Consider the following 12,156-nt stretch of genomic DNA (forward strand, 5'->3'; position numbering starts at 1 on the left):
TACTGCATTCAATCGGGATGCATTGGGCCTCGCTGCATGAACTCCACTGCATACAATCTGGAACCATTGCGCCAAAATGCATGGAATACTCTGCATTCAACGACGCTGCATGGAATCCACTGCATTCAATCGGGATGCTTTGGGCCATGCTGCATAAATCCATTGCATTCAATCATGCTTCATGGAATCCACTGCATTCAATCGTGCTGCATAAAATCCACTGCATTCAATAGGGTTCCATTTCTTCACGCTGCATGGAATCCACTACATTCAATCACGCTGCATGGAATCCACTGCATTCTATCGGGATGCATTTTACCACGCTGCATAGATTACACCGCATTCAATCACAATGCATGGAATCCACTGCATTCAATCGGGATGCTTTGGGCCATGCTGCATAAAATCCACTGCATTCAATCGGGATGCATTGGGCCTCGCTGCATGGACTCCACTGCATTCAATCGGGATCCTTTGTGCCACAATGCATGGAATTCTCTTCATTCAATGACGCTGCATCGAATCCACTGCATTCAATCGGAATCCATTGTGCTACAATGCATGGAATCCTCTGCATTCAATGACGCTGCATGGAATCCACTGCATTCCATCAGGATGCTTTGGGCCATGCTGCATAAAATCCACTGCATGCAATCATGCTGCATGGAATCCACTGCATTCAATCATGCTGCATAAAATCCACTGCATTCAATAGGGTTCCATTTCTTCACGCTGCATGGAATCCACTGCATTCAATCACGCTGCATGGAATCCACTGCATTCAACATGGATGAATTTTACCACGCTGCATTTAGTACACTGTATTCAATCACAATTCATGGAATCCATTGCATTCAATCGGGATGCTTTGGGCCATGCTGCATAAAATCCACTGCATTCAATCGGGATGCACTGGGCATTGCTGCATGGACTCCACTGCATACAATCCGGATCCATTGCGCCACAATGCATGGAATCCTCTTCATTCAACGACGCTGCATGGAATCCACTGCATTCCATCGGGATGCTTTGGGCCATGCTGCATAAAATCCACTGCATTCAATCGGGATGCATTGGGCCTCGCTGCATGGACTCCACTGCATACAATCGGGATCCATTGCGCCACAATGCATGGAATCCTCTGCATTCAATGACGCTGCATGGAATCCACTGCATTCCATCGGGATGCTTTGGGCCATGCTGCATAAAATCCACTGCATTCAATCATGCTGCATGGAATCCACTGCATTCAATCATGCTGCATAAAATCCACTGCATTCAATAGGGTTCCATTTCTTCACGCTGCATGGAATCCACTGCATTCAATCACGCTGCATGGAATCCACTGCATTCAACATGGATGAATTTTACCACGCTGCATTTAGTACACTGTATTCAATCACAATTCATGGAATCCATTGCATTCAATCGGGATGCTTTGGGCCATGCTGCATAAAATCCACTGCATTCAATCGGGATGCACTGGGCATCGCTGCATGGACTCCACTGCATACGATCCGGATCCATTGCGCCACAATGCATGGAATCCTCTGCATTCAATGACGCTGCATGGAATCCACTGCATTCAATCGGGATGCTTTGGGCCATGCTGCATAAAATCCATTGCATTCAATCATGCTGCATGGAATCCACTGCATTCAATCGGGATGCATTTTAACATGCTGCATTGATTACCCTTCATTCAATCAGGCTGCATGGAATCCACTGCATTCTATCGGGATGCTTTGGGCCATGCTGCATAAAATCCACTGCATTTAATCGGGATGCATTTGGCCACGCTGCATGGACTCCACTGCATAAAATCGGGATCCATTGCCCCAAAATGCAAGGAATCATCTGCATTCAATGACGCTGCATGGAATCCACTGCATTCCATCGGGATTCTTTGGGCCATGCTGCATAAAATCCACTGCATTCAACCATGCTGCATGGAATCCACTGCATTCAATCATGCTGCATAAAATCCACTGCATTCAATCGGGATGCATTGGGCCTCGCTGCATGGAATAAACTGCATTCAATCAGGCTCCATGGAATCCACTGCATTCAATGGGGATGCATTCTACCATGCTGCATGGAGTTCACTGCATTCAATCACAATGCATGGAATCCACTGCATTCCATCGGGATGCTTTGGGCCATGCTGCATAAAATCCACTGCATTCAATCAGGATGCATTGGGCCTCGCTGCATGGACTCCACTGCATACAATCGGGATCCATTGCGCCAAAATGCATGGAATCCTCTGCATTCATTGACGCTGCATGGAATCCACTGCATTCCATCGGGATGCTTTGGGCCATACTGCATAAAATCCACTGCATGCAATCATGCTGCATGGAATCCACTGCATTCAATCATGCTGCATAAAATCCACTGCATTCAATAGGGTTCCATTTCTTCTTCACGCTGCCTGGAATCCACTGCATTCAATCACGCTGCATGGAATCCACTGCATTCAATATGGATGCATTTTACCACTCTGCATGGAATCCACTGCATTTAATCACGCTGCATGTAATCCATGGAATTTAATCGGGATTCATTTTACTAAGCTGTATGGAATCGACTGCATTTAATCACGCTGCATGGAATCCACTGCATTCAATCGGGATTCATTTTACAAGGCTGCATGGAGTACACTGCATTCAATCACAATGCATGGAATCCACTGCATTCAAACGGGATGCTTTGGGCCATGCTGCATAAAATCCACTGCATTCAATCATGCTGCATGGAATCCACTGCATTCAATCATGCAGCATAAAATCCGCTGCATTCCATAGGGTTCCATTTCTTCATGCTGCATGGAATACACTGCATTCAATCAGGCTGCATGGAATCCACTGCATTCAATCGGGATGCATTTTTCCTCGTTGCATGGATTACACTGCATTCCATCACAATGCATGGAATCCACTGCATTCAATCGGGAAGCTTTGGGCCATGCTGCATACAATCCACTGCATTCAATCGGGATGCACTGGGCCTCGCTGCATGGACTCCACTGCATATAATCGGGATCCATTGCGCCACAATGCATGGAATACTCTGCATTCAATGACGCTGAATGGAATCCACTGCATTGAATCGTGAAGCTATGGGCCATGCTGCATAAAATCCACTGCATGCAATCATGCTGCATGGAATCCACTGCATTCAATCATGTTGCATAAAATCCACTGCATTCAATAGGGTTCCATTTCTTCACCCTGCATGGAATCCACTGCATTCAACCACGCTGCATGGAATCCACTGCATTCAATCGGGATGCATTTTACCACTCTGCATGGATTACACTGCATTTAATCACGCTGCATGTAATCCATGGAATTTTAATCGGGATTCATTTTACTAAGCTGTATGGAATCGACTGCACTTAATCACGCTGCATGGAATCCACTGCATTCAATCGGGATGCATTTTACCACGTTGCATGCAGTTCACTGCATTCAATCACAATGCATGGAATCCACTGCATTCAATCGGGATGCTTTGGGCCATGCTGCATAAAATCCACTGCATTCAATCTTGCTTTTTGAATCCACTGCATTCAGTAATGCTGCATAAATCCTTGCATTCAATTGGGTTCCATTTCTCCACGCTGCATGGAATACACTGCATTCAATCACGCTGCATGGAATCCACTGCATTCAATCGGGATGCATTTTACCATGCTGCGTGGTTTTCACTGCATTCAATCACAATGCATGGAATCCACTGCATTCCATCGGGATGCTTTGGGCCATGCTGCATAAAATCCACTGCATTCAATCATGCTGCATGGAATCCACTGCATTCAATCATGCTGCATAAAATCCACTGCATTCAATAGGGTTCCATTTCTTCACGCTGCATGTAATACACTGCATTCAATCACACTGAATGGAATCCACTGCATTCAATCGGGATGCATTTTACCTCGCTGCATGGATTACACTGCATTCAATCACAATGCTTGGAATCCACTGCATTCCATCGGGATGCTTTGGGCCATGCTGCATAAAATCCACTGCATTCAATCGGGATGCATTGGGCCACGCTGCATCGACTCCACTGCATTCAATCGGTATCCATTGCGCCACAATGCAAGGAATCCTCTGCATTCATTGACGCTGCATGGACTCCACTGCATTCAATCGGGATGCTTTGGGCCATGCTGCATAAAATCCACTGCATTCAACCATGCTGCATGGAATCCATTTCATTCAATCATGCTCTATAAAATCCAATGCATTCAATAGGGTTCCATTACTTCACGCTGCATGGAATACACTACATTAAATCAGGATGCATGGAATCGACTGCATTCAATCAGGATGCATTATACCACGTTGCATGGATTACCCTACATTCAATCACAATGCTTGGAATCCACTGCATTCCATCGGGATGCTTTGGGCCATGCTGCATAAACTCCACTGCATTCAATCGGGAGGCATTGGGCCTCGCTGCATGGACTCCACTGCATAAAATCTGGATCCATTGCGCCACAATGCATGGAATCCTCTGCATTCAACGACGCTGCATGGAATCCACTGCATTCCATCGGGATGTTTTGGGCCATGCTGCATAAAATCTACTGCATTCAATCGGGATGCATTGGGCCTCGCTGCATGAACTCCACTGCATACAATCTGGAACCATTGCGCCAAAATGCATGGAATCGACTGCATTTAATCACGGTGCATGGAATCCACTGCATTCAATCGGGATGCATTTTACCACACTGCTTGGATTACACTGCATTCAATCGCAATGCATAGAATCCACTGCATTCAATATGGATGCATTTTACCACTCTGCATGGAATCCACTGCATTTAATCACGCTGCATGTACTCCATGGAATTTAATCGGGATTCATTTTACTAAGCTGTATGGAATCGACTGCATTTAATCACGCTGCATGGAATCCGCTGCATTCAATCATGCTGCATAAAATCCACTGCATTCAATAGGGTTCCATTTCTTCACGCTGCATGGAATCCACTGCATTCAATCACGCTGCATGGAATCCACTGCATTCAACATGGATGAATTTTACCACGCTGCATTTAGTACACTGTATTCAATCACAATTCATGGAATCCATTGCATTCAATCGGGATGCTTTGGGCCATGCTGCATAAAATCCACTGCATTCAATCGGGATGCACTGGGCATTGCTGCATGGACTCCACTGCATACAATCCGGATCCATTGCGCCACAATGCATGGAATCCTCTTCATTCAACGACGCTGCATGGAATCCACTGCATTCCATCGGGATGCTTTGGGCCATGCTGCATAAAATCCACTGCATTCAATCGGGATGCATTGGGCCTCGCTGCATGGACTCCACTGCATACAATCGGGATCCATTGCGCCACAATGCATGGAATCCTCTGCATTCAATGACGCTGCATGGAATCCACTGCATTCCATCGGGATGCTTTGGGCCATGCTGCATAAAATCCACTGCATTCAATCATGCTGCATGGAATCCACTGCATTCAATCATGCTGCATAAAATCCACTGCATTCAATAGGGTTCCATTTCTTCACGCTGCATGGAATCCACTGCATTCACTCAGGATGCATTTTACCACACTGCATGGATTACACTTCATTCAATCACAATGCATGGAATCCACTGCATTCCATCGGGCTGCTTTGGGCCATGCTGCATAAAATCCACTGCATTCAATCAGATGCATTTTGCCTCACTGCATAGACTCCACTGCATACAATCGGGATCCATTTCGCCAAAATGCATTGAATCTTCTGCATTCAATTACGCTGCATGGAATCCACTGCATTCCATCGGGATGCTTTGGGCCATACTGCATAAAATCCACTGCATGCAATCATGCTGCATGGAATCCACTGCATTCAATCATGCTGCATAAAATCCACTGCATTCAATAGGGTTCCATTTCTTCTTCACGCTGCCTGGAATCCACTGCATTCAATCACGCTGCATGGAATCCACTGCATTCAATCGGGATGCATTTTACCACACTGCTTGGATTACACTGCATTCAATCGCAATGCATAGAATCCACTGCATTCAATATGGATTCATTTTACCACTCTGCATGGAATCCACTGCATTTAATCACGCTGCATGTAATCCATGGAATTTAATCGGGATTCATTTTACTAAGCTGTATGGAATCGACTGCATTTAATCACGCTGCATGGAATCCACTGCATTCAATCGGGATTCATTTTACAAGGCTGCATGGAGTACACTGCATTCAATCACAATGCATGGAATCCACTGCATTCAAACGGGATGCTTTGGGCCATGCTGCATAAAATCCACTGCATTCAATCATGCTGCATGGAATCCACTGCATTCAATCATGCAGCATAAAATCCGCTGCATTCCATAGGGTTCCATTTCTTCATGCTGCATGGAATACACTGCATTCAATCAGGCTGCATGGAATCCACTGCATTCAATCGGGATGCATTTTTCCTCGTTGCATGGATTACACTACATTCCATCACAATGCATGGAATCCACTGCATTCAATCGGGAAGCTTTGGGCCATGCTGCATACAATCCACTGCATTCAATCGGGATGCACTGGGCCTCGCTGCATGGACTCCACTGCATATAATCGGGATCCATTGCACCACAATGCATGGAATACTCTGCATGCAATGACGCTGAATGGAATCCACTGCATTGAATCGTGAAGCTATGGGCCATGCTGCATAAAATCCACTGCATGCAATCATGCTGCATGGAATCCACTGCATTCAATCATGTTGCATAAAATCCACTGCATTCAATAGGGTTCCATTTCTTCACCCTGCATGGAATCCACTGCATTCAACCACGCTGCATGGAATCCACTGCATTCAATCGGGATGCATTTTACCACTCTGCATGGATTACACTGCATTTAATCACGCTGCATGTAATCCATGGAATTTTAATCGGGATTCATTTTACTAAGCTGTATGGAATCGACTGCACTTAATCACGCTGCATGGAATCCACTGCATTCAATCGGGATGCATTTTACCACGTTGCATGCAGTTCACTGCATTCAATCACAATGCATGGAATCCACTGCATTCCATCGGGATGCTTTGGGCCATGCTGCATAAAATCCACTGCATTCAATCTTGCTTTTTGAATCCACTGCATTCAGTAATGCTGCATAAAATCCTTGCATTCAATTGGGTTCCATTTCTTCACGCTGCATGGAATACACTGCATTCAATCACGCTGCATGGAATCCACTGCATTCAATCGGGATGCATTTTACCATGCTGCGTGGTTTTCACTGCGTTCAATCACAATGCATGGAATCCACTGCATTCAATCGGGATGCTTTGGGCCATGCTGCATAAAATCCACTGCATTCAATCATGCTGCATGGAATCCACTGCATTCAATCATGCTGCAATAAATCCACTGCATTCAATAGGGTTCCATTTCTTCACGCTGCATGTTATACACTTCATTCATTCACGCTGCATGGAATCCACTGCATTCAATCGGGATGCATTTTACCTCGCTGCATGGATTACACTGCATTCAATCACAATGCATGGAATCCACTGCATTCCATCGGGATGCTTTGGGCCATGCTGCATAAAATCCACTGCATTCAATCAGATGCATTTTGCCTCGCTGCATAGACTCCACTGCATACAATCGGGATCCATTTCGCCAAAATGCATTGAATCTTATGCATTCAATTACGCTGCATGGAATCCACTGCATTCAATCGGGATGCTTTGGGCCATGCTGCATAAAATCCATTGCATTCAATCATGCTGCATGGAATCCACTGCATTCAATCGGGATGCATTTTACCATGCTGCATTGATTACCCTTCATTCAATCAGGCTGCATGGAATCCACTGCATTCTATCGGGATACTTTGGGCCATGCTGCATAAAATCCACTGCATTTAATCGGGATGCATTTGGCCACGCTGCATGGACTCCACTGCATAAAATCGGGATCCATTGCCCCAAAATGCAAGGAATCATCTGCATTCAATGACGCTGCATGGAATCCACTGCATTCCATCGGGATGCTTTGGGCCATGCTGCATAAAATCCACTGCATACAACCATGCTGCATGGAATCCACTGCATTCAATCATGCTGCATGGAATCCACTGCATTCAATCGGGATGCATTTTACAAGGCTGCATGGATTACATTTCATACACTCAAAATGCATGGAATCCACTGCGTTCTATAGGTATACTTTGGGCCATACTGCATAAAATACACTGCATTCAATTTGCTGCATGGAATCCACTGCATTCAATCATGCTGAATAAAATCCACTGCATTCAATAGGGTTCCATTTCTTCACGCTGCATGGAATACACTGCATTCAATCAGGCTCCATGGAATCCACTGCATTCAATGGGGATGCATTCTACAATGCTGCATGGAGTTCACTGCATTCAATCACAACGCATGTAATCCACTGCATTCCATTGGGATGCTTTGGGCCATGCTGCATAAAATCCACTGCATTCAATCGGGATGCATTGGGCTTCGCTGCATGGACTCCACTGCATAAAATCGGGATCCATTGCGCCACAGTGCAAGGAATCCTCTGCATTCATTGACGCTGCATGGACTCCACTGCATTCAATCGGGATGCTTTGGGCCATGCTGCATAAAATCCACTGCATTCAACCATGCTGCATGGAATCCATTTCATTCAATCATGCTCTATAAAATCCAATGCATTCAATACGGTTCCATTACTTCACGCTGCATGGAATACACTGCATTAAATCAGGATGCATGGAATCGACTGCATTCAATCAGGATGCCTTATACCACGTTGCATGGATTACCCTACATTCAATCACAATGCATGGAATCCACTGCATTCAATCGGGATGCTTTGGGCCATGCTGCATAAAATCCACTGCATTCAATCTGGATGCATTGGGCCTCGCTGCATAGACTCCACTGCATATAATCGGGATCCATTGCGCCACAATGCATGGAATATTCTGCATTCAACGACGCTGCATGGAATCCACTGCATTCCATCGGGAAGCTTTGGGCCATGCTGCATAAAATCCACTGCATTCAATCATGCTGCATGGAATCCACTGCATTCAATCGGGATGCATTTTACAAGGCTGCATGGATTACATTTCATACACTCAAAATGCATGGAATCCACTGCGTTCTATAGGTATACTTTGGGCCATACTGCATAAAATACACTGCATTCAATTTGCTGCATGGAATCCACTGCATTCAATCATGCTGCATAAAATCCACTGCATTCCATCGGGATGCATTGGGCCTCGCTGCATGGAATACACTGCATTCAATCACGCTGCATGAATTCCACTGCATTCAATGGGGATGCATTCTACAATGCTGCATGGAGTTCACTGCATTCAATCACAATGCATGGAATCCACTGCATTCCATCGGGATGCTTTGGGCCATGCTGCATAAAATCGACTGCATTCAATCGGGATGCATTGGGCCTCGCTGCATGGACTCCACTGCATACAATCGGGATCCATTGCACCAAAATGCATGGAATCCTCCGCATGCAACGACGCTGCATGGACTCCACTGCATTCAATCGGGATGCTTTGGGCCATGCTGCATAAAATCCACTGCATTCAATCATGCTGCATGGAATCCACTGCATTCAATCATGCTGTATAAAATCCACTGCATTCAATAGGGTTCCATTTCTTCACGTGGCATCGAATCCACTGCATTCAATCACGCTGCATGGAATCCACTGCATTCAATCGGGATGCATTTTTCCTCGCTGCATGGAGTACACTGCATTCAATCATGCTGCATAAAATCCACTGCATTCCATCGGGATGCTTTGGGCCATGCTGCATAAAATCCACTGCATTCAATTTGCTGCATGGAATCCACTGCATTCAATCATGCTGCATAAAATCCACTGCATTCAATCGGGATGCATTGGGCCTCGCTGCATGGAATAAACTGCATTCAATCAGGCTCCATGGAATCCACTGCACTCAATGGGGATGCATTCTACCATGCTGCATGGAGTTCACTGCATTCCATCACAATGCATGGAATCCACTGCATTCCATCGGGATGCTTTGGGCCATGCTGCATACAATCCACTGCATTCAATCGGGATGCATTGGGCCTCGCTGCATGGACTCCACTGCATACAATCGGGATCCATTGCGCCAAAATGCATGGAATCGACTGCATTTAATCACGGTGCATGGAATCCACTGCATTCAATCGGGATGCATTTTACCACACTGCTTGGATTACACTGCATTCAATCGCAATGCATAGAATCCACTGCATTCAATATGGATGCATTTTACCACTCTGCATGGAATCCACTGCATTTAATCACGCTGCATGTACTCCATGGAATTTAATCGGGATTCATTTTACTAAGCTGTATGGAATCGACTGCATTTAATCACGCTGCATGGAATCCACTGCATTCAATCGGGATTCATTTTACAAGGCTGCATGGAGTACACTGCATTCAATCACAATGCATGGAATCCACTGCATTCAAACGGGATGCTTTGGGCCATGCTGCATAAAATCCACTGCATTCAATCATGCTGCATGGAATCCACTGCATTCAATCATGCAGCATAAAATCCGCTGCATTCCATAGGGTTCCATTTCTTCATGCTGCATGGAATCCACTGCATTCAATCAGGCTGCATAAAATCCGCTGCATTCCATAGGGTTCCATTTCTTCATGCTGCATGGAATACACTGCATTCAATCAGGCTGCATGGAATCCACTGCATTCAATCGGGATGCATTTTTCCTCGTTGCATGGATTACACTGCATTCCATCACAATGCATGGAATCCACTGCATTCAATCGGGAAGCTTTGGGCCATGCTGCATACAATCCACTGCATTCAATCGGGATGCACTGGGCCTCGCTGCATGGACTCCACTGCATATAATCGGGATCCATTGCGCCACAATGCATGGAATACTCTGCATGCAATGACGCTGAATGGAATCCACTGCATTGAATCGTGAAGCTATGGGCCATGCTGCATAAAATCCACTGCATGCAATCATGCTGCATTGAAACCACTGCATTCAATCATGCTGCATAAAATCCACTGCATTCAATAGGGTTCCATTACTGCACCCTGCATGGAATCCACTGCATTCAACCACGCTGCATGGAATCCACTGCATTCAATCGGGATGCATTTTACCACTCTGCATGGATTACACTGCATTTAATCACGCTGCATGTAATCCATGGAATTTAATCGGGATTCATTTTACTAAGCTGTATGGAATCGACTGCACTTAATCACGCTGCATGGAATCCACTGCATTCAATCGGGATGCATTTTACCACGTTGCATGCAGTTCACTGCATTCAATCACAATGCATGGAATCCACTGCATTCAATCGGGATGCTTTGGGCCATGCTGCATAAAATCCACTGCATTCAATCTTGCTTTTTGAATCCACTGCATTCAGTAATGCTGCATAAAATCCTTGCATTCAATTGGGTTCCATTTCTTCACGCTGCATGGAATACACTGCATTCAATCACGCTGCATGGAATCCACTGCATTCAATCGGGTTGCATTTTACCATGCTGCGTGGTTTTCACTGCATTCAATCACAATGCATGGAATCCACTGCATTCCATCGGGATGCTTTGGGCCATGCTGCATAAACTCCACTGCATTCAATCGGGAGGCATTGGGCCTCGCTGCATGGACTCCACTGCATAAAATCTGGATCCATTGCGCCACAATGCATGGAATCCTCTGCATTCAACGACGCTGCATGGAATCCACTGCATTCCATCGGGATGTTTTGGGCCATGCTGCATAAAATCTACTGCATTCAATCGGGATGCATTGGGCCTCGCTGCATGAACTCCACTGCATACAATCTGGAACCATTGCGCCAAAATGCATGGAATACTCTGCATTCAACGACGCTGCATGGAATCCACTGCATTCAATCGGGATGCTTTGGGCCATGCTGCATAAATCCATTGCATTCAATCATGCTTCATGGAATCCACTGCATTCAATCGTGCTGCATAAAATCCACTGCATTCAATAGGGTTCCATTTCTTCACGCTGCATCGAATCCACTACATTCAATCACGCTGCATGG

Source organism: Sus scrofa, chromosome 16, assembly GCF_054392235.1.
Source record: "Sus scrofa isolate SSC_HxYL_T2T_F1_AM1 chromosome 16, Sscrofa_HxYL_maternal_Yorkshire_Landrace_v2.0, whole genome shotgun sequence".
Taxonomy (NCBI): domain Eukaryota; kingdom Metazoa; phylum Chordata; class Mammalia; order Artiodactyla; family Suidae; genus Sus; species Sus scrofa.